The 24,767-nt window shown below is 40.3% G+C and overlaps 1 protein-coding gene across 3 annotated transcripts in view; it reads left to right on the top strand.

Moving 5' to 3' along the window:
- Positions 1–24,767, top strand: part of RAPGEF4 (Rap guanine nucleotide exchange factor 4) — a 175,305-nt gene that overhangs the window by 25,766 nt on the left and 124,772 nt on the right. Inside the window, exon 1 of one of the 3 annotated variants that reach the window (XM_064162731.1) lies at positions 21,794–21,996. The exons of the other annotated variants lie outside the window; for them this stretch is intronic. The gene's annotated coding sequence lies outside the window, so the exon portion shown is untranslated. Of the gene's footprint in view, positions 1–21,793; positions 21,997–24,767 lie in introns of those variants that run through there. 3 annotated transcript variants of the gene reach the window in all.

Raw genomic sequence — 24,767 nt, 5'->3', positions numbered from 1 at the left:
GGTGCTTCTTTGCCTGTTGCACAGTTTTACAGTGAACTTTTCATGTGTTTTGATGTGCTTTCTCCCAAGGAGGCTGTCCCTGTGATCCTAGTGAGTGGAAAAATCATTCTGTGAAATATGACTTTGCTGATTAGTCTGAGGCAGAATTAATTTGTTAATTTTTTTCAAGGCTGTGTTTGTTCCCTTGCAATCTACTAATCCCAAAGCCACATAAACTACAGGCTGTGAAATTTCTCTCGCTCAGGTTGTATTTATACACCATAGTTGTATGTTATATTGATATTCTAAGAAAACTGGAACTATTGTAACTAAAACAAAACAAAAATGTTGATGGACAGGGCTGGGTGCTAGGTTGGACTGGACGATCTTGGAGGTCTCTTCCAACCTGGTTGATTCTGTGATTCTGTGATTCTATGATCAGGGGATTGGAGGGCATGCCTTATGAGGAGAGGCTGAGGGACCTGGGACTTTTTACTCTGGAGAAGACTGAGAGGGGATTTAATAAATGTTTATAAACATCTGAGAGCTGGTCAGGAGTGGGGACACAGGCTCTGCTCACTTGCTCCCTGGGATGGGACAAGGAGCAGTGGGCGTAAGTTGCAGCACAAGAGATTCCACCTCAACACAAAGGGAAACTTCTTTACTGTAAGGGTCACAGAGCACTGGAATAGGCTTCCCAGAGAGGTTGTGGGGCCTCCATCTCTGGAGACTTTCAAAGCCTGTCTGGATGCATTCCTCTGTGATCTGTGTTAGATAGTATTGTCCTACTGTCGCAGGGGGGTTGGATTCAATGATCTCCTTGGGTCCCTTCCAACCCCTAACATCCTGTTATAAACTGCAGCTACAGTGTGATAACAAATGTTCAAACCAGAAAAATATTTAAGAAATTTTGCCCCAAATATACTACCAGCAGTAGCAGTGGTACATTACTATTGTTGTTAATGATGATGTTGATAATAATAGCAGCAATAATAAAGTATGTACTTTTCTTCAGAGGACCATTTTGTTATTATGGATGCTGTGGTTTTCTGTCTGATTTATCTTAAGATTTATTTATCTTTGCTGTGACAATGCTCATATGGGAGAACCCTTACTGATACAGTGATGTGCCATTCAGATAATTTTTGTATTTGTTTTTAAAGAAAATCCCCACAAACATAAGAATGGATCACAGTGATTTGCCATTGGGAGGAGGTCGATCTCTTCTGCCAGGCAACAAGCAACAGAACAAGGAGACACAGTCTCAAGTTGTGTTGGGGGAGGTATAGGCTGGATGTTAGGAGGAAGTTCTTCTCAGAGAGAGTGATTGGCATTGGAATGGGCTGCCCAGGGAGGTGGTGGAGTCACCGTCCCTGGAGGTGTTCAAGAAAAGCCTGTCTGAGGCACTTAATGCCATGGTCTGGTTGATTAGACAGGGTTGGGTGCTAGGTTGGACTGGATGATCATGGAGGTCTCTTCCCACCTGGTTGATTCTATGAATTCTATATACTACTTACGAAAATTCTAATATAAATCCTGAGACTGAGTTTAAGAGGGATAAAGATGTAATACCTGTCTGGTTTAGTTATTTTGAAGTTTAGAAACAATTTTCATGATTTCTGTACTTCACAATGTGAATTCACATTTATTTCTCAGTTTTGTTTAAATTGAAAAATAGCTGGATTAGCTGTATTGCTCTAAGAATCAGTTGTATTGATAAAATGTTTCACAGACAAGATACAGCTTATTAATATATTTAATTCACAATATACTATGAAGTCTATCAGATTCTTTGAGTACAATTACAATGACTGGATGAAGCACTTAGTGCCATGGTCTACTTGATTGGACAGGGCTGGGTGATAGGTTGGACTGGGTGTTCTTAGATCATAGATCATAGAATCAACCAGGTTGGAAGAGACCTCCAAGATCATCCAGTCCAACCTAGCACCCAGCCCTATCCAGTCATCTAGACCATGATGCCAAGTGCCTCATCCAGTCTTTTCTTGAACACCTCCAGGGATGGTGCCTCCACCACCTCCCTGGGCAGCCCATTCCAATGCCAATCACTCTCTCTGTGAAGAACTTCCTCCTAACATCCAGCCTAGACCTCCCCTGGCACAATTTGAGACTGTGTCCCCTTGTTCTGTTGCTAGTTGCCTAGCAGAAGAGACCATATATATATATATGAACAGACTGTTTTGTTTTTATCACTGTTCTTCCATCAGTTTTATAAATTTAAATACTCATAGAGGGAGAGATAGGATATCCTTTATAGAATAACACAATCATCTGCCTCCTGTCATACACAGAACTATATATTTGAGCAGATCTTTCAATACAGAAAGTTTTTTCTCACATTCATTTTTAACAGTCAGGAGATGCTGGTGAAAACAAATTATATTTTCCTGATAGCAATTGCCAGTTGAAATGGTCTAGGCTTTTCCCTAATGACTGCATCTGTTGAAGTAGCATCCTGTTTGGGAACATCTGTTGAACTTGTTAGCTTACTCATCCTCAGGGACTCATTTTCTATCAATGGCTGCTATAGCAGAGTTGAGACGAGGAAATCTCTGGTTAGGTTCTCACACAGCTGAGCACTGTTCTCTGATGAAGAAGCTCTAGCAGATTACAGGACTCACTGGTGACTTGTCTTTGTGGACCAATTGTCCCTGGCCTTCATCTCTGAGGAGTGCTAACAATCTTGAAAGAAGTTGTTAACCACTGTTACTAATGCTGTAGGTTTCCCAGAAGCTCGGAATCTGTAGGAAGAGATACTCTTTGTGTTGATAAGACCTTGCTTTCCTTCTTTAGCATTAAGGAGTGAGTGTGGTGCAAGTTACCTCGCCCGAAAAACTGTTTCAAAACACAAAGGAAAATGCATCCAAAAATAAACATGAAAGAAGGCTACACATGAGGAGCTCTGGTCACGCACATCCTGTTGGGTCACTAGGTTGCTCCACCCTTCATAGCTGAATTTTTTTAGACAGTAGGAGTGAAATGAATGTATATGAGCAGTGTTATCATTACAGGAGCTTTCTGTAATTCATCCTCGAGCTTTGTCCTTTCATGCAGTTGCAAACTGATTCAAACCCAGACAGGAAGGGAGTGAATCTGCTGAGAGGTGACTTATTTTTAGAGGTCTTTCCTACCACAGTGAATTACTCAGCCTTCCTTGGATAACATACAAATAACTGATTTCCTTTTGTGTGGAAGAAGATTATGTTAGAAGTTTCTGAACATGCCTTGAGAACCATTTGATCCTGAATAAATGAAGAACAGCTATTCCTTCGGTATTCACTAACTTTGGAGAGTGGGAGTCTTGGGCCCTGTAAGGTCAGAATGGGTATTTTATTTCTTGTTTATTCATATTCAGCAGCACACACACATCTTGTCATTGGAGAACAGTAGTGTAACTTCTTTCCTGCTTTTACCCAGCAGTAGCCCTCAGCAGACGTCCCTGCTCTGAAACGGTAGCTTTGGGAGAAACAACTTTCTTACTCTTTTTGTTTTCTGAACACTGTGAATGAGCTAATTTAAAAGTGGATCTTCTCTCAGAACATGTTACATACCTTTTCAATGGAATGCTGTGTAGGAACTACACATATGGAATGTGTAGTTAAAATGTTGTAACGCTGGTGAATGACATTTCTGAAAAAGATTTAAGTTCATCAGAATTGCAACTACAGCTCTCACCATATCTGCATTAGTTTGGGTTTAAGGTATGACTTATTCATATCCCTTATAATCTTATGGCTTGTTTTATGTGTTATGGCATGAGAGATTATAAGGGCATTGTAAAAAATACGTAAATGAAGATGAACAAATAAGAATTTTGATTTGTTTTATCCATTTTGGCCATAATGTAAGTCCTTATTTATCAAAGTGTGTTACTGAATCTTATGTAGGTACTTTTGCAATGTGATGCAGTGGGGAGCATTTCAGAGAGTCAACCTTTTCATTGTCCTGGGCTGCTGGAAAGTAAATTTAACATTGCTCCTGAATACTTCTGCATGTTTAAGTAGCAGGACTCTCATGTAAATGTCAATACTTCCAAATGTACTTTTTCACCAATGAATATTCCATACCAGAAATACTTTCCAGCTCATTTAAGTGAGAGATTAAAATTGATATATTAAATATTGAGAGGAGGGGATCAAACAAAAATATCAAATTTATGTCCAACCCCTAAGCTATCAGCTTGATTTGTGGTACGCTACTCTGCCAGTTTACTGCCCAGTAATCAATTGCTCCAACTGACTGATCTTTGCTCCAATTTACTGATTTCCCATGGGCAAACATAGTAGAGATATAAAACTATAGTTAATAAAGTACAGAATATTTAGCTTTGCAAGGTAGGCAATCATGATTAAAAATTTAGAAGTGCTTGGAAACTCACCACAGTATAAAAAGGTGGTCATAGAACACTCAGTTGTCTGTACTCACTTCATATCACACTCTCTGTTGACTGCTCAAACTCTGCCTTGATGAGCCTTGATGATTTGTCTCTCTAACATGGTGTTATTTGAGAAATACAGAAGTTATTAAACCATAGTAGCCTGCATTTGCATTCCAGGTGGATGCTGTGTGTATTAACATCTCCAATACCTATCTTGTCAGAATAGAGAAGAATCATTCTATGTTGTCAGATGTACAATACAACACAGAAGGAGGGTGTTGAAGGATCCAAATGTGTGGAATCTGTTGCCTTGTGTTGTCTGCAGATCTTCAGCTGATAACCATTTCAAATTTGTGTGCAAAGAAACAGAGCTAGTGTGGGAGACAATGAAAAATGAAGTGATGGTAGGCAAGCAAGAGATTTTTTCCTAGAGTAACAGATGGAAGGAAGAAGGATATACAAAGACCTCCTCCCATACCCATCTTTAGAATATGACAGAAAACACAGAATTGGCAAGGTGTAAACAAAGCTTTGGAAGTAACTAGCATCCCACCTTCTTACCTTCTGTGTTAATACTGATAAGGAATGCAAGTTAGTAGCAGGGAGAGATTCCAAAATTGTTGTTATACATACAAGTGCCAGATTTTACTCTCAGTTTTGCTGGTGTGAATTAAACATATTTTGAGTGGATGCAGTACAATTGCTTTGATACACATGAAGGGGAGTGGGATCAGTCTGGACTTTATTGCTGCTGTTATATTGATTTTGACCATCTTGAAGTACACAGGGTTTTTTTCTTGTTTTGCTTTGTCAGATATCTCTGATTTAATGAGCAGTACTCTGTCTGCTAGAGCATATCTAAATGAGCATGAAATGTCATTTTGTCCTCAGTAGCCAGGTTTACATCAGAACGAGCCATGTTTGTCAGCATAGCAACACAGTGGCAGCTTCTTACATTGAAGTGAGTTGATCACTTCATATTTTAAAAGATGGTTGCAGAATTTGTCAAGACTGTTTATGTCTGTGTCTTGCCTAATGTAACCTTCCTGGCCATTGGCAGAGGAGAAAGATATCTGGGAACTAGATTTTTCACTTCAATAATGCAGCTTTTCTCTTGATATGCTATGTACTGATGGAAGTGTACAAGTCTTTTGATAAGAGACTCAATATGACATTTACTAAATAATGGCATTGTGGCTGAAAAGTTGATAATCAATAACTGTCTGCTCTGGTTCAGATAATTTGCTGTGCCATTATGTATGATAGTCAGTATTGTCTGTGAGGCACGATTTCTGTAGGAGATCAAGGAATCAAGTTAATTTTAACTCTGAGTTTCTTTCTTTGTTGTTATCCTTGGTTTAAGGTTACAGATATGGGCACTTCAGACACCCCTTAAGCAACTGAAGGCTTTGAAAAATAACAAGTTGATTGGAGAGGCCTGTGGAAGGATTCTTCCTTGTGTCTCTTTGCAACCAACTTTCCTGGTGCATATTCTTGTATGTCATCCTCACAGTCACTTTGCACCTCAGTCTCCTGGTTTATTCTGAATCCACTGAGCCTGACTTCAGTGCCAGACAAGGTCATGGAACAGGTCATCTTGAGTATCACCACAAAGCACCTACAGGATGGCCAAGGGATCAGGCCCAGCCAGCAGGGGAGAAGAGGAGGCTCAGGGGTGACCTCATTGCTGTCTACAACTACCTGAAGGGAGGTTGTAGCCAGGTGGGGGTTGGTCTCTTCTGCCAGGCAACCAGCAATAGAACAAGGGGACACAGTCTGAAGCTGTGGTGGGGGAGGTCTGTGCTGGATGTTAGGAGGAAGTTCTTGCCAGGGAGAGTAATTGGCATTGGAATGGGCTGCCCAGGGAGGTGGTGGAGGCACCGTCCCTGGAGGTGTTCAAGAAAAGCCTGGCTGGGGCACTTAGTGGACAGGGCAGGGTGGTGGATTGGAGTGGATGATCTTGGAGGTCTCTTCCAATCTGGTTGATTCTATGATTCTATTTCGATAGCAACATTTCCTGACTGTGTCCCTGATCACTGTGCAGAGGTGGAATAGGCCTTTGTATGCCTGATTTCTCTTAAAACGTCCTGGCATATAATTTATCTTAGATGCAGTTCTCTACCACTGCAGTAGTGTTTGTCAGCTTGAAGCCCCTGTTGAATCCTATTGTACCAGACACTGTGCAATAATATATTGTCTTTCCCATTTACAGACCTCCTAAATGTTTGTAAGTTTATTAGCACTTCAAAGAGTCTTAAATTACATTGCAGAAAGCTTGACTTATTGGAGATTGTTTCTTGGATAAAAAAGAAATAGAAACATCCAGGAAGCATGTCAGTCTCCCTGTTAAGTAATGCCTTTATTAGTTTTCTCATATTTTATTATAGTTAGAGGTAAAGTTGAAAAATATGAACTCATCTGATTTTCAAGAAAAGAAATTACTTTGGTTAATTCCTAAAAGATTTAAATTGCAGAAGAACATCTGACAAAATGTATATACTTTAAAGTCTGCAGATGTTTATGAGGCTGCTATTTTTCTTTGAAGCTTTACTGCCAAACTTGCACTTTCTATTACTAGCTCTTTTATTACCAAAGAAAGTACTTTTCATCCTCAGCAAATTGTATTACTGAATGTGTGTATCTCTAAGCATGATGTGCTAAATAGCAAAAACGTATTGCAAAACACAACTGGGAGCCTGTGAATCTTATTTCAGGGAGCAAACTTCTGGTCTTTCATTAGTCCATTTTTATTAGGTAAAAATATCTTTCAGAAGAATTGTAAGATTTGAAGCTTAAGAAATACTTTCTGGCTTTTTTTTCCAAACACCATTTTAACTAGCAAATGTGTGTCTCATTTTCATCTGTCATGAAAAAATGCATAGCAGAGAATTGTGTCTTTGTAGATAGGTGTACATATAATCTGTTGACTTATATATACTGTGTGTATATGCTGCTGTGTATATATTACTATATATTCATATTTCTTTGTCAAACTGTGTCAGATCACCTGGAACTTTGGTTCTAAGTACATTTTTGGTTGGCAGTGGTTTTTACTGCCTTACAATGGATACCAGAGTGATAGACTGCATAAGATGTTGACACTTTGTCATGTTAGACATGTCAGACATATCAAATAGTGCATTTGGCATGGACTGTCTGTCCCTTAACCATGAGGTCATATGTAGATGAGGTTATTTTGGAGATGGACCCTTTCTGATCTGAGCAGTGTTACTGTGTCTATTCTTGATTTCTTTTCAGATGAGTTGGGATTCATCTTTCTTACATGAAAGGTTAATCTATGATTACAGTTTCCCCCAAGTTCTTAAGAAAAACAGCAAGCCTTTATAGAAGCTTCCTTTGAGCAACGAGCTTTTGTTGCTTTACAGCAATGGATCATAGAATCAAGTAGGTTGGAAGAGACCTCCAAGATCAGCCGGTCCAACCTAGCACCCAGCCCTAGCCAATCAACTAGACCATGGCACTAAGTGCCTCATCCAGTCTTTTCTTGAACACCTCCAGGCATGGCAACTCCACCACCTCCCTGGGCAGCCCATTCCAATGCCAATCACTCTCTCTGCCAACAACTTCCTCCTAACATCCAGCCTAGACCTCCCCTGGCACAACTTGAGACTGTGTCCACTTGTTCTATTGCTGGTTGCCTGAGAGAAGAGACCAACCCCCACCTGGCTACAGCTTCCTTTCAGGTAGTTAGAATCATAGAATCAGCCAGGGTTGGAAGGGACCACAAGGATCACAGGATCACAGGATATTAGGGGTTGGAAGGGACCCAAGGAGATCATTGAGTCCAACCCCCCTGCCAGAGCAGGACAATACTATCTAACACAGATCACAGAGGAACACATCCAGACAAGCCTTTAAAGTCTTCAGAGAAGGAGACTCCACAACCTCTCTGGGAAGCCTGTTCCAGTGCTCTGTGACCCTTTCAGTAAAGAAGTTCCCCCTTGTGTTGAAGTGGAACATCTTCTGCTGCAACATACACCCATCTAGTTCCAAACCCCTCTGCCATAGGCAGGGACACCCTACCCTAGATCACACTGGCCAGAGCCCCATCAGCCTGGCCTTAAACACCTCATGAGATGGGGTTTCAACCACCTCCCTGGGCAACCCATTCCAGGCTCTCAGGTCTCTCATGCTGAAGAACTTCCTCCTCACGTCCAGCCTGAACCTACCCATCTTCAGCTTCGTTCCATTCTCCCTAGTCCTGTCACTCTCTGATAGCTTAAAAAGTCCCTTCCCAGCTTTTTAGTAGGCCCCCTTCAGATACTGAAAGTTGTAGGCAAGAAATGTGGTTGTGTGTTCCACCGAGGCATTCTTACACAACGCACGCTTGCATGCTGCAGTGAAATGGGTGCTTTCTGCTCCTGCTATGTAATGAGACAGGCAAATAACATCATAGCATTTATTAGATCAATGGATATGTTTTAATATTGATGTTTTAAAAATCCATTAGCTTGAACCTGCTGGCATTAAAAAAAAGAGTGATTTTCAGCAATAAGATCTGTTGCAGTGGAAGGGCTTAAGAGACATTAACACATTCCAGAAGCAAGGCTATTTTTGTTTTTTATTCTGTCAGACTTGTTTAATTGATAAAATATTTGGGAAAGTATTGTAAAAATGTACAGTTTTATGTAGCAAGAGAAAGGGAATCTACAAGTTTTACTTAGGAGAATGTAAATTCCTCCTTTAAGGAAGTACTGTTTTGAATGAATATTACTGTGTCCAGTTCTGGGCCCCTCAATTCAAGAGAGATGTTTAGGTGCTGGAACGTGTCCAGAGAAGGGCAACAAAGCTGGTGAGAGGCCTGGAACACAAACCCTATGAGAAGAGGCTGAGGGAGCTGGGGTTGTATAGCCTGGAGAAGAGGAGGCTCAGGGGTGACCTCATTCCTGTCTACAACTACCTGAAGGGAGGTTGTAGCCAGGTCGGGGGGTGGCCTCTTCTCCCAGGCAACCAGCAATAGAACAAGGGGACACAGTCTCAAGTTGTGGGGGCGGAAGTATAGGCTGGATGTTAGGAGGAAGTTGTTGTCAGAGAGAGTGATTGGCATTGGAATGGGCTGCCCAGGGAGGTGGTGGAGTCACCATCCCTGGAGGTGTTCAAGCAAAGCCTGGCTGAGGCACTTAGTGCCATGGTCTAGTTGCCTGGCTAGGGCTGGGTGGTGGATTGGACTGGATGATCTTGATGTTCTCTTCCAACCTGGTTGATTCTATGATTCTCCCCATACAATCAATTTCTTGAAACTCAAAACAATCTAAACTCTTAATATTATCATTTTATTAGATATACAGATTCCTACAGGAGCTCAAGAAGAGGGTGCCTTTTGCCTGCTGTAGTACAGTTCTGATAGATGTCTTTTGCTGGTCTTAGTCAGAGCTGTCAGGTTCGGTGTTTGCCCTTGCCCTTAGACTGTTTCCTCCCCGCTTTTCATCCACAGTGAAACCCTGTATTTTTGAAATCAATGAGCATTGTGGGATTTCATCTCAGGTTATCACTAATTGCTTCCTTCGTCTCGTATAATATGCTTCAAGGGCTGTTGGCAGTAGGTTTAAATCATCTTTACCTTTTTTCTTCTGTAACAGTTTCAATGCACTGACATAGCTGATGCAACTTGAGAGCATGAGGCTGGAATTACTCAAATGATTTTGTAGCTCAGTAGTTCAGAGGTAGTTAACAGAATAGCCAGCCCAATACTTGTGCTGAGGTAAATTATATCAAAGCCTTACAAAAGGTAGGCACTGTAAGAACTGAGAAGGGTGATGAAGCTGGTGAGAGGCCTGGAACACAAACCCTATGAGGAGAGGCTGAGGGAGCTGGGGGTGTTTAGCCTGGAGAAGAGGAGGCTCAGGGGTGACCTCATTGCTGTCTACAACTACCTGAAGGGAGGCTGTAGCCAGGTGGGGGTTGGTCTCTTCTCCCAGGCAACCAGCAACAGAACAAGGAGGACACAGTCTCAAGTTGTGCCGAAGGAGGTCTAGGCTGGATGTTAGGAGGGATTTCTTCCCAGAGAGAGTGATTGGCATTGGAATGGGCTGCCCAGGGAGGTGGTGGAGTCGCTGTCCCTGGAAGTGTTCAAGCAAAGCCTGGCTGAGGCACTTAATGCCATGGTCTAGTTGATTGGCCAGGGCTGGTTGCTAGGTTGAACTTGGATGATCTTGGAGGTCTTTTCCAACCTGGTTGATTCTGTGATTCACAGAACTGGTGTTTTCATATAGTATCTATGTTACAGCCTGGCACTGGAATCGGTAGTTTATCAGAATTCGTGGATTCATGCCATCAGTGTGATGTGATGCTTAGGGCTCAGTTGCTTTATCCTTTATCTCATGCCTGATTAGATAAGAGCAGTAGTGTGTTTCTCCTCTGAACTCTGCCTAAAATAAGCCAGGCTTGTGTACCATTTGTTTGAGGGTGATAAATACCCAGCATTTAAATTAAACCTTGTCATCCTGCATTTAATACTTATTGATGCAATTCAGCTTGCTTACATTTTGACCTCTGACCATTTTCCTGAGTAATTTCTATTTAATTTTGCATTCCACCTCTCCTCTGACCTTTGAAAAATATATTTTCTGACCATTTTCTTGGGTATTAACCACTTCATTTTCCAAAATAGACTAACAAACTTTATTCTGTTAGTTTCCACAAAACCCTGTCCAAAGAGTCCTATGGACAGATGAGTGAAAACAGGTACAGTATCATCATTATTTTATGATAATAAAAATGTACATTACAATATGATTTTGGTATGACTTGGTCTTTCAGACCTTCAAAGAACTCATGCTGTTCTGAAAGCACTGAGTTACAAGGGAACTTGTTTGACTTAGGCTTTTATGCTTAATTCTCTCTGGGAATAATGCTGGAGACTCTCAGTACAATTAAGGAAAGATTAAAAGCTCAGTATAGGCTTATTTTCTATCTTCTTTCTTTCTGCCAGTACCCTTCAAGCCTGTATCCTCTCTAGAAGCATGAAACATTTTTCAAAGGCCTTTTTTCTTTCTGCCATCATTTCTCAGACAGTTTTCTGGTACTTGTCTCTTCCACAGATTTATGAATATGATTTCTTTTCTTGTATTTGTCACTTTTGATCCTGCTAGCATTTGATGCCAGTTTTGTTGATCTCTAGTTATGAGTTCATTTGGCATTCTCCTTGGGTTTATCTGTGACATTTAGATACTATTAGATAACCATGGATCACCAAATAGTTAGGAAGTAAGCCTTGCACTTTTGAAGCTGGTGAAAATTATCCCATCACTTAGTATTTCTTGGTTAGTACACTGGTTCTGCAGAGCTGAAGGAGTGAAATGTAATAAAAGTGTAGATGTCTGAATACATTGTTGGATTAGTAGATTTGATTACTGAGAAGATAGTCATTTTGCATAATGCTTTATTGAGGGAGAGCTACATTTGAATCAGAGCATGTAATAGCTGGATGTGATGGTTTGGGTGTTCCCTGCCCCCCTGCACTTTAGAAATCACCCAGACTAGGCTCAGCCTTCTCTGGAAATATGAATGAAGCTTATATTTACAGCTAGCACAATATACAAGCAGATATTTACAGTATATACAGTTATAGACAGAAATATACAAGGTAAAAAGGTAATACAGAAACACAACTCCCCTCCCAGAAACCTGAATCCCTAGGAGGGGCTCTCTGCCACCCCCTCACCTTCCCCCTGCCCCTCTCAACCTTACCCCAGTCCCAAGGAAGAATGGAGGTTCGGCCAGAGGATTAGGAAGCAAAGTGGGTTAGCCCAAAATGGAGGGTGAGGTTAGAGAGATGCAGCTCAGCCAGCAGCCCAAGTGAGAGTGGTTATCTAATGTTTTTATTTCTTGCTCCTATACTCTTCAGCAAGACTGTGAGCAAAGTAGACGTCACCACTGTTTTCTTTTTACAGCCTGTAATCTAGTTCTTCTCACCAAAACATTCTAGCCTGCTTCAAACTAGCACATTTATGTTTACTCTTGTTTACGTAGAAAGACAATAATATTCTTAAGCCAAACGTGTCCAACTTGACTAATTTCATTGCAGTAGAGGCTTGTAGAATTTGCCCTGTCCATGACAAAGGCTGTACACAGTATGTACATAGTACTTAGTATGTATTCTATTTCCTGTGCATAGTACATAGTATGTATTCTATCTCCTGTTGTGTCCAATGTCTGCTATTTCATAAAAGTATGCAGAAAAAAACCTTGATTAACTGTTTATGTATTGGAAGAATGGAGTGTAACAGCATAACATATTGCATAAATAAAAAACCCTGTTGTTTCCTACTTATCAGTTTTAAAGAGTAGAACTGGTCCTGTCCCTTCTTTTGAAACTCAAATTCTGTCTTTATTTAATGAAATCTTTATTTACATTTTTCTCATTCCATTCACTGTCTCCATCTCCCCTCCAGAGACCTACTGATTGGTATTGTCTGCTCTCTATTTGCACCTTTTAAGTATCCATGCCAGATTGCTTGTGAATGGATGTTGCTTTTTGAGAAACACTCCACAGCCAAGTACATCATAAGTTGATAATGAATTTATTCTGATTTCTCCTCCAGAATTTGTTTTCAGAGTTCATTCTTTGGTTCTTGTCTGTACTGTTTTCATGCTCCTTACGACCTAAACCATTCTATGATTCCATGATAAAAATTACAGACCAGATCTACTTTAAAGTTACCTGAACCCATCAGATGCAAGACATAAACCCATCCATACTTAATACTTCTCAGTTCCCTGTAGGTACTCCAAGAGTTGATAGGTAGTTTATGCAAATCCTAAGCTGCTCTCAAACAAAAGGCCTACTGATTTTTTTGTGTGACTACTACAGGGTTAGACATACTCATTTTTTCTGTTGAGGAAAGGACTAGTGTAGGCTTTGGATGAGGCTTCTGGTCAATAGAGCAGGTCTCACCAACACCAAACAGAGACTGGCACTTTCCATCTTAATTATAAATAGTTCTGGGGGCTTGAAAAGTTACTTCTTAGTGCTCCTCAACTTTTACTGCAGTTATGTAGAAGAGATGGCAAAGACTTTAGTCTTTGGTAGCAGCATCTCACCTCTATCTCCAAGTGAGCTTTGAGGTCCCTTCCAACCTAAACCATTCTATGATTCTATTGCTATAGGGATAGGTTGGACTGGATGATTTTGGAGGTCTCTTCCAACCTGGTTGATTCTATGATTCTATGATTTTAATCTTTTCTCAGTATTTACATCCCTCCCTGTTTGCACACTGTGCTCTCACATAAGTTTTGTCATAACTTAAAAAACACAACCCAACACATAACTGTTCTTAATTTTTCTGAAATGCCATCATGATATGAGCTCTCTGGGACACAAAATGGTATGACCCTGTCTTTTGTGGGTATCTAGAACAGATCTAGTGGTTGGATAACATCATTTTGCTATTGTACTAAGAAAGGCTGTCCCTAGTTAAACTTAACCTAATATTTGTCCAAAGCTAGAATGGTGGCAGTGGGAGGTGTTCTGTATACTCCAACTAGGAAGACCATTCCTTCCTAGATTTTGCTTGCTTATTAGCTCTATGTCTCCTTTGGATTTTCCTAAATGGATCTTTTAATTATTTTTTCCCATTTTTTCCTGTTTTTTCCTCTTCTCCTATTTTAAACCAGTGTTTTCATCTTCTCCTTCTCCAGTGTTTTCATAATATGTTATCAAGTTGTTCATTCTCCTTTTGAGGTTAGGGATAAAACCCTCAACATCAGAACCCAGACCTTTAGACATCTCCTTTTTATATGTTGCCATGTTTTACTATCTTTCATTTGCAGTCATTTAGCCAGTTGTTAATTAGCATCACAGTGCTTCTACCCAAGGCATTTTCAGGTTTTCTAAGATGAGCTATGGCTCACATTATTTGGATATCAGTAAAATAATGTGACAGCTACTGCAGTCCTTTCTTCACTGCTTTGAAGATTGAAAGGAAAAAACCCAATATCAAGGTGATTGAAAGGAAAAAACCCACATGTAAAGCCTCAAGCTTTAGTTAAATCAATTTTGTCACATGCAGATTTGTTTCTCTTAACTGAATTGGGGCTCTTGGACCCAATTGCACTGATGTTTAATGCTTCATTCTTGAAGTAGCTTTGACTTTATGGTAATCATAAAGTTTCTCACAACATGGTGCTAGCCTGGTCTGAACTAAAATTAGGTAGTGATGGTGTAAGTTATGCCACCTATGTGCTTTGGATAGAAAACAGTGAAGCATTACTGCAGTTCTGTTATTGTAAATGTTCACCGAATCAATTGTGAAAATTCACTCAAAAAAAAAAGGAAAAATGTGTTAGAAAGTAAAATATTGACAAGAATATATATTTCCAGTTCTTTACTCACCCTTTTTCATTCCTCTCCTGCATTATTCTTAGCTGTCCCAGGACAAATTTACCACAGTGCAAACTGACGTTCCAGTACTTTTTTGAAACATTTGTGAACATTTAAATTAAAGCACTACCTCACAATGACCTCTTGTTATCATAGAATCAACCAGGTTGGAAGACATCTTCAAGGTCATCCAGTCCAACCTATTATCCAGCCCTATCCAATCAACCAGACCATAGCACCAAATGCTTCATCCAGTCTTTCCTCGGAACACCTCCAGGGACGGTGACTGGGCAGCCCATTCCAATAGTAGAGATGTTCTGGTTCAGATATCCTGCTCTCCAGCACCAAAAATGCTGAGCAGGAAGGGAAAGAAAAGATCAAAAGAAACCTTGTGGGTTCTTTGATTACATTTTAAACCCCAACCAGCCCTCATCCACCACCCCACACCAAAAAAAAACCATACCACAACCCTTTATAACTGAGCACCTATTTTTCTGATATCTTCATTTGCCACAAGAAGACTTCCAGTAATTTCTTATCAGCTTTTGTGTGCTTTGTGTTTTACAGTTGTCGAATTAATTAGAAATTTTTGTTTGAGTCTGAAACTTGACTGTTTGAGAGTGTTCAACATCCCTGTTTCAATGAATAATCACGACAAAACTTACTTTATTAACCTCACTTTATTTCTTTTTTTCCTTACACCCCATCTTTATCTTCCATTTCCATATTTCAAACTGAATAGCCTCAGTTCTTCCTGTTTACATGTCAGTAAATGTTTCCTCACAGTAATTACTGTAGAACTAAAATTATGCAAATTAGACTTTTCCTTCCTCCTACTGTTTTTCTGGTGGAACAGTAAAAATGTGTCTGAGTTGAGTTTTGTTAGTTTTGCAACCAGGATTATGCTTGTTGTTCTGCTGCATTTGCCCCACTCCCAATGTATTGATAGTTGGTTAATTAAATAACATAAATTCTGAATGATCTCTTGTCTCAGCGAGTGCTGTTGCTTACTCTATAATATGATAAGGTATTTATTTCCACATGCTGCAGATGTGTTCTGTTGTTCATGGAGTATCCCTTTGTGCCCACATGGTAATGAAGGTGAGACACCACACTTGACTCCAACTTCACCTTTTTGGCTTGCATCACATTTTGTGGTCTAGTCAAAAACTGACTTGCTGGCTGCTTAATAGCAGCAGCTAAGCAAGGTCAGGAGGATAGAGCAGAAATGCAGTAATTGCTCACTGTATTTTGCAGAAGATGCAACATTCAGAATATGCACAGTTGATTTCAGTGCTTAGTAGAAATTATTTCCAGTCTCCTCCTGTGCAAGATTTCTGTGAATATTCAAGTGAAAGTGTACTCAGCAACTTCATTCTGTTTTCAGAATGAAGTTGCTTATCAAAAGTTTGATTGTTAATGTTGTGCTCATCCCTCTCACATGGCTGAAACAGGTAATTCTTGTTTCTGTTCATGCCTCTCAAACCTGATGCTTGTTGGCCTCTGGGTGATTACTTGTATTCTCACAATGTCTTTGATTTCCAAAACGCAGTCGTGTTAAACAATCATGGCTTATTTTTCAATAACATTTTATTATCAAGTCCATCTCCTTTTTGGACTCTTATCTTTTTACTGGAGTATGATTGCTGTTAGCTTTTGTAACACAATTCTTTGATAAAAATGCCTTGCATATGTCTTACTGATTGAGATTAGAGGGTAGTGCTAGGAACTAGAAACTTACAAAAGCTTTTCTGCACAGAAAAGTGGAAAAAAATGCACTCATAATCTATATAGACCTGTTAAAACCAGAAAAACATGGAATCTCCTACTGAGAAGCATTTTCCTTGGCATGTCTGAATTACTTATTCCAAACTTTGTTGCAAATGAAGAAAGTTAGAATAACTCATGAACAACTCATGGCATTGATCTCTCGATAAGAATCCTGTCTCAATTCACTGTGGGTAATATTTAATACAGTCATAGACTCATATAGAATCAACCAGGTTGGAAGAGACCTCCAAGATCATCCAGTCCAACCTAGCACCCAGCCCTGAGTGACAAAGGACTCAAGGTGTAGCCTGACCAGTGTTTGCTACAGGGGAAGAATAACCTCCCTTGTCCTACTGGCCACACTGTTCCTGATTCAGGCCAGGATGCCATTGGCTCTCCTGCCCACCTGGGCACACTGCTGGCTCATATTCGGCTACTATCTACCAGCACTCCCAGGTCCCTTTCTTCCTGGCTGCTCTCCAGTCACTCTGTCCCCAGCCTGTAGTGCGGCTCGGGGTTATTGTGGCCAAAGTGCAGAACCCTGCACTTGACCAGTTCTTGACCCATATCAGAGTGAATTTAATGTTACCTTCTTGGTTTCTCCTTGTGTAAAGTGAGAAGATAGTATGAAAACCTTTGCATGATTGCTGGATGGGTGAACATTCAACAAGCTGTGCATCCATATGTATTATATGCAGTGCTTACCTGAACACCCAGGCTGTCACTTGAAGAGATGCTTTCTCTGTGCTTTCCTGGAGCCTCAGCAGAAGCAACTGTGTGCTCTTTCTGTGATGGTATTCCCACTGTGGCTTAAAAATCCTGTGGGATTTTTGTGTGTGTGTCTGTAGGTTTTGGTGGGGTTTAGATGTCTACCAAAGAATAATCTTGCATCATTTAACCTCCAAAATTCTTCCTGCCTGTCTCAGTCTAAAAAGTGGGGGTTTAAACCAATTAGTTACTTGCATAGATCATAGAATCACAGAATTATAGAATCAACCTGATTGGAAGAGACCTCCAAGACCATCCACTCCAACCTATCACCCAGCCCTAGCCAGTCAACTAGACCATGGCACCGAGTGCCTCATCCAGTCTTTTCATGAACACCTCCAGGGATGGTGACTCCACCACCTCCCTGGGCAGCCCATTCCAATGCCAATCACTCTCTCTGGGAAGAACTTCCTCCTAACATCCAGCCTATACTTCCCCCAGCACAGCTTGAGGCTGTGTCCCCTTGTTCTATTGCTGGTTGTCTGGCAGAAGAGACCAACCCCCACCTGGCTACAGCCTCCCTTCAGGTAGTTGTAGACAGCTATGAGGTCACCCTTGAGCCTCCTCTTCTCCAGGCTAAACAACCCCAGATAAACACTGTTGATACCTTATCTGTGTATGGTTTTGAGAACCTTCATTTTTTCAACCTGCATGTGTTTAATTTTTTGAACTTGAAGTGGATTTGGAGTCAAGAAGAAATTAGAAATACATACAGGATTTTTTCCCTTCTTCTATTTTTTCTCCTCCCAACTAGCTATGTTCCCTTTTAGTAAGGTTTTAATGTTGGAGGTTTTTTTAGTGTTGTTCTCTGTTTTTTTTTCTCAGTAGAGAAGTCATGTTTAATTAAAAGTTACTTCCATGTGTTCATTTATAGATGATAATTTGTTTGACTTTACACTCTCAATTGCCTTGAGTAATTTCCTGTAGAAATACATATAATCCATTTGTGTGTTTGAAGTATTAGTGTGTCATTTGCAGAGCTTGTGTGTAACACTTAAGCAAATCACTGGGTCTTAGGAAGGACAGATGATGCTTCTTAGTGGTAAACAGTGATAGGTTTGGCTATTATTTCTTTTCCCTTCTGAATAGATATAGAAGCAACTTTGCTAAGAGAACTGGAAACTATGTTCACAAACCAACATGTTGTTGCAGTAAATAATTGGGGCTTAAGCAAGTGAGCCAGCAGTGATCATAGAATCAACCATGTTGGAAGAGATCTCCAAGATCATCCAGTCCAACCTAGCACCCAGCCCTAGCCAGTCAACTAGACCATGGCCAGGCTTTTCCTGAACACTTCCAGGGACGGCGACTCCACCACCTCCCTGGGCAGCCCATTCCAATGCCAACCACTCTCTGTGAAGAACTTCCTCCTAACATCCAGCCTATACTTCCCCCACCACAGCTTGAGATTGTGTCCCCTTGTTCTATTGCTTGTTGTGTGGGAGAAGAGACCAACCTCCACCTGGCTACACCCTCCCTTCAGGTACTTGTAGACAGTAATGAGGTCCCCCCTGAGCCTCCTCTTCTCCAGGCTGCACACCCCCAGCTCCCTCAGCCTCTCCTCATAGGGCTATGTTCCAGGCCCCTCACCAGCTTTGTTGCCCTTCTCTGGACACATTCCAGCACCTCAACATCTCTCTTGAACTGAGGAGCCCAGAACTTGACACACGACTCAAGGTGTGTCCTGAGCAGTGCTGAGTACAGGGGCAGAATAACCTCCCTTGTCCTACTGGCCACACTGTTCCTGATCCAGGCCAGGATGCCATTGGCTCTCTTGGCCACCTGGGCACACTGCTGGCTCTTCTTCAGCCTACTATCTATCAGTACCCCAGGTCCCTTTCTTCCTGGCTGCTCTCCAGCCACTCTGTCCCCAGCCTGTAGCTGGGGATCTTATATTCATATTTAATCTTGACATAAGTCCATGCATAATGCTTCATGGCCTCATGTAGTGCAGCAGAGAAAATACATATTCATACATCCCAGTTGATATATATATATATGTAAAAATTCCACCACAGATAAGGCTGCCAGAGATGAGTAAGTAAGAGGTTTAAATTTTGTTGTAACTATGTATTAAAACTGCAGCTTGTTTGGTCTGCTAAAATGAATTCATTGGTTAGTCCTGGAATGGAACATAGTATATGTGGTTCTGCCCACCCATATTTAGAAGAGATGAACTCATTCAGCTGGGATAAGTGCAGAGTAGGACTACCATGGGTAAGGGTGATAGAGTGTCTGTTTTGTACCATAAAAGCCTGTCTGTTGATGCAAAAGCTGATAGGGAATATGATTGCTCTATAAATACCTGAGACCACCATGTAGGGGAAATAAACTGTTGCAGGACAGTGCTGCTCAGGAGCAGGTGGATGGGATTTGAGTGTATGTTAGAAGTTTCTTTCTGACCGTCAGAGCAATGAAGTTCCAAAACAAATTTCTAATGAGAGTCTGGAGATAAAGAACTGTATGTTTTAAGTGGAATTCAATTATTTGTTTAGAGCAATTTTTGTACATACATGTAATAGCAGCTGCAATGCTGTTTCTACAGCAGGTTTCAGTATTTTGGCTAAATGCCATTTACCTAGGACGATAAAGACCTCCATGAAAACACAGGGTCCAAATTTTTTTTCCAGTTTCTAGTGGAAAAGTGTCTTTGTTTGCCATGTCCACACCACAGTCTTTTTTGTTGGTGGAAGCCTGTTATGAAGGTCAGTGTCTATCATCCAAAGACACTTCTTAAATTCAAAATCATGAGATGCTTACTCAGCATTAGCAAGAAGCTGTCTGAAGGCTGAGGGATGTGAGGTCAGAAGTACACCAGCTCCCCAGTGTTTCCATTTAGCCAGCTAGTAGCAGATTAGCGTTAGGTATACTCTATGTTCAGTTGCCTGTTTTCAGGAGATTATCATTCTGGTTTCTGGATGCCCCTCTTGAAGGGAGGCTGTAGCCAGGTGGGGGTTGGTCTCTTCTGCCAGGCAACCAGCAACAGAACAAGGGGACACAGTTTCAAGTTGTGCCAGGGGAGGTATAGGCTGGATGTTAGGAGGAAGTTCTTGCCAGAGAGGGTGATTGGCATTGGAATGGGCTGCCCAGGGAGGTGGTGGAGTTGCCATCCCTGTAAGTGTTCAAGAAAAGCCTGGCTGAGGCACTTAGTGCCATGGTCTAGTTGATTGGACAGGGCTGGGTTGGTGGATTGGACTGGCTGTTCTTGGAGGTCTCTTCCAACCTGGTTGATTCTATGATTCTTCAACAATACAGAAGATAGAGGAAAGCTAGGGAAGTTTGAAGAGACTATGCATAGTTCCACACCTGGATCTAAAACTGCCTTTGTAACAATATTCTGTCCTTGAAATTGCAGTGCTTCCATGGCAGGTGTAAAAAGAAGTATATCTATAAAATCCAGAAAGCACTTTGAAATGGGTGATACCACATTTTACCACAGAAGACTTTGACATTGGAGCAAAAATAGCCCCTCTTTGTTTTAGGGTTTGTTATGAAGGTTCTTTCCTGGTTTCCTGTTTATGCTAAGATGCTCCATCTAATGTTTTTCTAAAATAGGGAATAGGCCTTTATGAGTAGCTGAAATTTTTTGCTATTAGAATATTGCTAGTGTTTAAGCAGCCTATATTTCTTGTTTAATTTTAAGCTATGGCATTTGTTTCTTAAGTGCAGAGGAACACTTCTGTGATCAGAAAGAGTAGCAGCTAGGAACAGTAGTGATATGAGTTATTTTGACAGTGAGCAAACTTGTCAGAATGTTCACATTTTCAGGACTAGATGGTCTAAGGCATCCTTTTTTCCCCTAAATATTTTTCAAGGTCCTAATGAAAATTTAAACAGCTATCTCTCATGGTGTCTTGAACTGAAAAGATCATGAATTAACAATTGCATTTTACTGCTAAAATACTATTAGTTTAATGGAAAGTCAAAATAGTAACAACAAGGTTCAATCAAGTTCTTTGTAGTAGTTTTAGTAGCTGAGTTTGACAATCCCATAGTGTAAAGTATGTCAATCTTAAGAAGAAAAGAGAGAATTCATAATGAACACATCACTGTAAGGCACCAAAATGATTTTTAGCTAAATGAGTTTATTAAGTACCTTTAACATATAAGGTCCTTAAATTCCTGTTTTTCATAAGCCCTGTTTGTGTTAATTTCACATCATCCACTTCTTTGGGATAAACTAGGATTTCACCATCATATCTTTATGCTAGAAAGTGCAAATCCCTTGGTTTTGGCTGAAATGTTGGTGTATTGCAGCTGTCTCTTGCCTAGGGCAATCTACATAGGAGAATATTCCTTTAACAGACTAAATCACAAAAAGCTGTAGCAGACTTACTGGAATCACTGTTGTGTACCTCTGACTGAAAAAGAGGCTTAGTGGATAAAAGCATGGTGTTTGTGTGAGAGTACTTCCTTTGCAATGTTTCATAAAGAAAAACAAAAGCACCCCACAATGTTGTGCTACGTTCACTGGCTCTTTAATTCAGATTGCCAATGATAATGCAGTGTCTACCGCTAAAGAAAGGTAGGATGCAGAAGCAGAAACATTAGTGCTAATCTGCTGCGGAAGGACTAGATAAATCAGCACAGCTCTCATACATCACTAAGAGAGAAGCTGATTGCAACTTGACCATGTGCCTAAGTGGTCACATCAGCAACAAGAACAGAGCATGGATAAAAACCTCAAAATGTACCCTTAGGGCTACTTGCTGTGCAGGACCTATAATGAGACATCAATGTAAGTTTAATATTTATTTGGGTTTTTTTGCTTCCATCTTTTGCAATTATTGTTTTCAACAGGATTATCTTTTTATTTTGCATAGATTTAGGGGAAACAGAATGGAGTGAAGTATAATGCTAAGCAGATAACAGTTTGATACTGTTTATGTCGATGAATAATAGTGGGCTTTAGTACTGTGTGTCTCTGCACAGTTCTTTCTTTCTTTGAAGATGTTTTAACATATAATCCTAACAGTCGTGTCTCAGAAATTGGGTAAGGATTTGGGTGAGATAGTAGTGAGATCTCTCTTCTCCATTTCTGTCATCTTATGTTTCAAAAGGATTTGAATGCCACAAATATATGTATATATATTGCTTTTGCTATCAAATTTTGTGCAGCTTTTTATTCTTTCAGTTAAGAAAAAGAGTAATTTCTCTGGACCTTTTTATTCTTGAATTTAGTGCAGATGGTAATTTTCCCTACAGTTTTTAAAATTTATGCAATTGTTTAATTTAATGTTACTTAACCATCTGCAAAAAGGGAAGGCAGGGAGGAGATGGAAACTGAATAAGCATTGATTGCTAGTCTGAAAATTTGATTTTAGAAGTTTTTGCAGTAAATCTGATTTCAGTTCGTTTTTTCACTAAATTGGATTATCATATTTAAATGGAGGCTACTGCACAGCAAACAAATGTGTGAAACTATCCTAGATAGCCCACATTTCCTGCTATATCAGACTGTAAATATGTTGGTTGTAGCTACCCAGGAATACCCTAATTGTAGATTTCAGAGCAGCATGTTTAAATAATGCATGGGAAAATAAAAAAGAAAGGTAGAATTTTACTGTTGAGATGTTAAGTGAGGCTCTGCTCAGAGAGAAAAAAGGTATAGTAAAAGCTATTGATGTGCAATCTCAGGCTCTCTCTCGTGGCTTTAGGAAAAGAGGCAGGGAAGCCCAGGGCAGTTCTTGCTGTGCTGTCTGAAAGCGAGGGAAATTTGGAAGCACTTCTGGAGAAAAAAAAGGACCAACAAAACAATGATGCTTTATTTATTTACTTATTTTTAGGGAAAGATAGAGGCTTAAATCAAAGAAATTTATGGAATACATTAAAGGAGGATTGAAGAATGCTTCAGTAATAGAAACTTGATAAAGTAAATGTAAAGGTACAGAAAACACTCATTTGTTTTATAGTGTTGTAGCTACAGCCAAGTATGATAACAGAAGGCTGAATAACAGAAGTAGCCTGCATGTGTTTAGTCTACAAGTAGTTTCTTTGTGTCAGTTAAAAAATATAGGGATGGTTTGGCTGTTGTCCCCTTCACACAGTTAAAATACTGAGAATGTGGGCTAGTTTCAGGTCTTGAGATACAGATATTTTGTGTAGCTCTTACCCAGAACAAAAGATTTATCTGTTAATAGTTGCAACCTCACTACGGGAATGGTAGGTGGGAATGAAGAAAGTGGAAGGTAAGGCTTTGTGGCAAAAAGGATGCTAATTTTTCCTAACAGAATAAATAATCCACCTGGCCAGTTGGTGAGGAAGCATGGATCAAGTGGAGATGTTATTTTTGTCCACAATATGCATATGTGTGATAACAGAGTCCCTGAAGGTGAGGCCCCCATTGGAAACCTATAGCTTTAACAAATAATAAACCCCAAAATAGAGGAAAGATGTGTAGCAACAGGAAGCAAAGAGGATTGGTGGTTTCTTTGACCTTGTTACATCTGTTCTAATGTACCCAACGTGATATTAAGTTGTAAACTCCATGGGAAAGATTCCTATATTTTTGTTGTGTGAAACAATCTCCTTTCACACATGACACAATAATCAGTCTGGTTCCTCTAACGGCCTTGGGCTTCTGCTGGTAAAATAAAGGCATAGGGTTTTTTTTTCTCTGTGATCTGTGTTCACTGGAACAGCAGGAGAATATTCTGGTTTACAAAGATAATGAAACAAATAAGCAGTTTTATTTTTCTTGTCACTGGGCAGATTCCTACTGAAGTGATTTTGAACAGCTAGAAGTGCTGCATCTGCTAAGACAGTCTACAGTTGTGCTCATATTATGATCTTAAAAGCAAACATTTGCTTCTGTGAAGTTTCATAAAGCAGTCACACTTAAGTTAGTTGCTAAATGAATTACATTGCATGTGACAAAACTGCACTTAGGTTAATGTAGCTTTTAAGTTTCTTTTTCAGTTGAAGAGACAAAAGTCTATTGAGTGTCTTGTAGGCTGAGTTTGGTCTTGGATGCAGTTTCCATTAGGCAAAACAAGGCACATCCTCTTCCTCCAGAGGGAAATTCTGAGTTTGTTTATTATGCTGAGTGTTTCACTCTTACCTGTAAGCACTTTCACCAGACTCCAGCATGGTCTTCATTTCCACCTTCAGTTTTAGTTAATAAATTTATGCTAATTGTAGTTTCTTGTACTTTAGAGAGGTGTGCTAATGGACACTAATTTCTGCACTTTCAGAGCCGCAGGGCGCTCACTGATCATTTCAGTATGTTGAATTTGCTTATACCTGCAATATTCAGGAAAACAATATACAAAATACTTCTTTCCCATTGAATTTAATGGAGAAGCTCCTATTAACCAAGATTACCAAGGGAGGTCCTGAAATATTAAAGCAGTAGGGGCCCTGTGGTGGTATCTGACACGTATGACCTGAATATAATAATTTTGGCTGTATCAGGAACAGTATGAAAGGGACCTGGGGGTACTGGTAGATAAGCTGAACATGAGTCAACAGTGTGCCTAGGTGGTCAGGAGATCCACTGGCATCCTGGCC

The sequence above is a fragment of the Pogoniulus pusillus genome, chromosome 2 (assembly GCF_015220805.1).
Source record: "Pogoniulus pusillus isolate bPogPus1 chromosome 2, bPogPus1.pri, whole genome shotgun sequence".
NCBI classification, from domain to species: domain Eukaryota; kingdom Metazoa; phylum Chordata; class Aves; order Piciformes; family Lybiidae; genus Pogoniulus; species Pogoniulus pusillus.
Note: the sequence above shows the minus strand (reverse complement) of the source record. Positions and strands in the feature narration are given on the sequence as shown.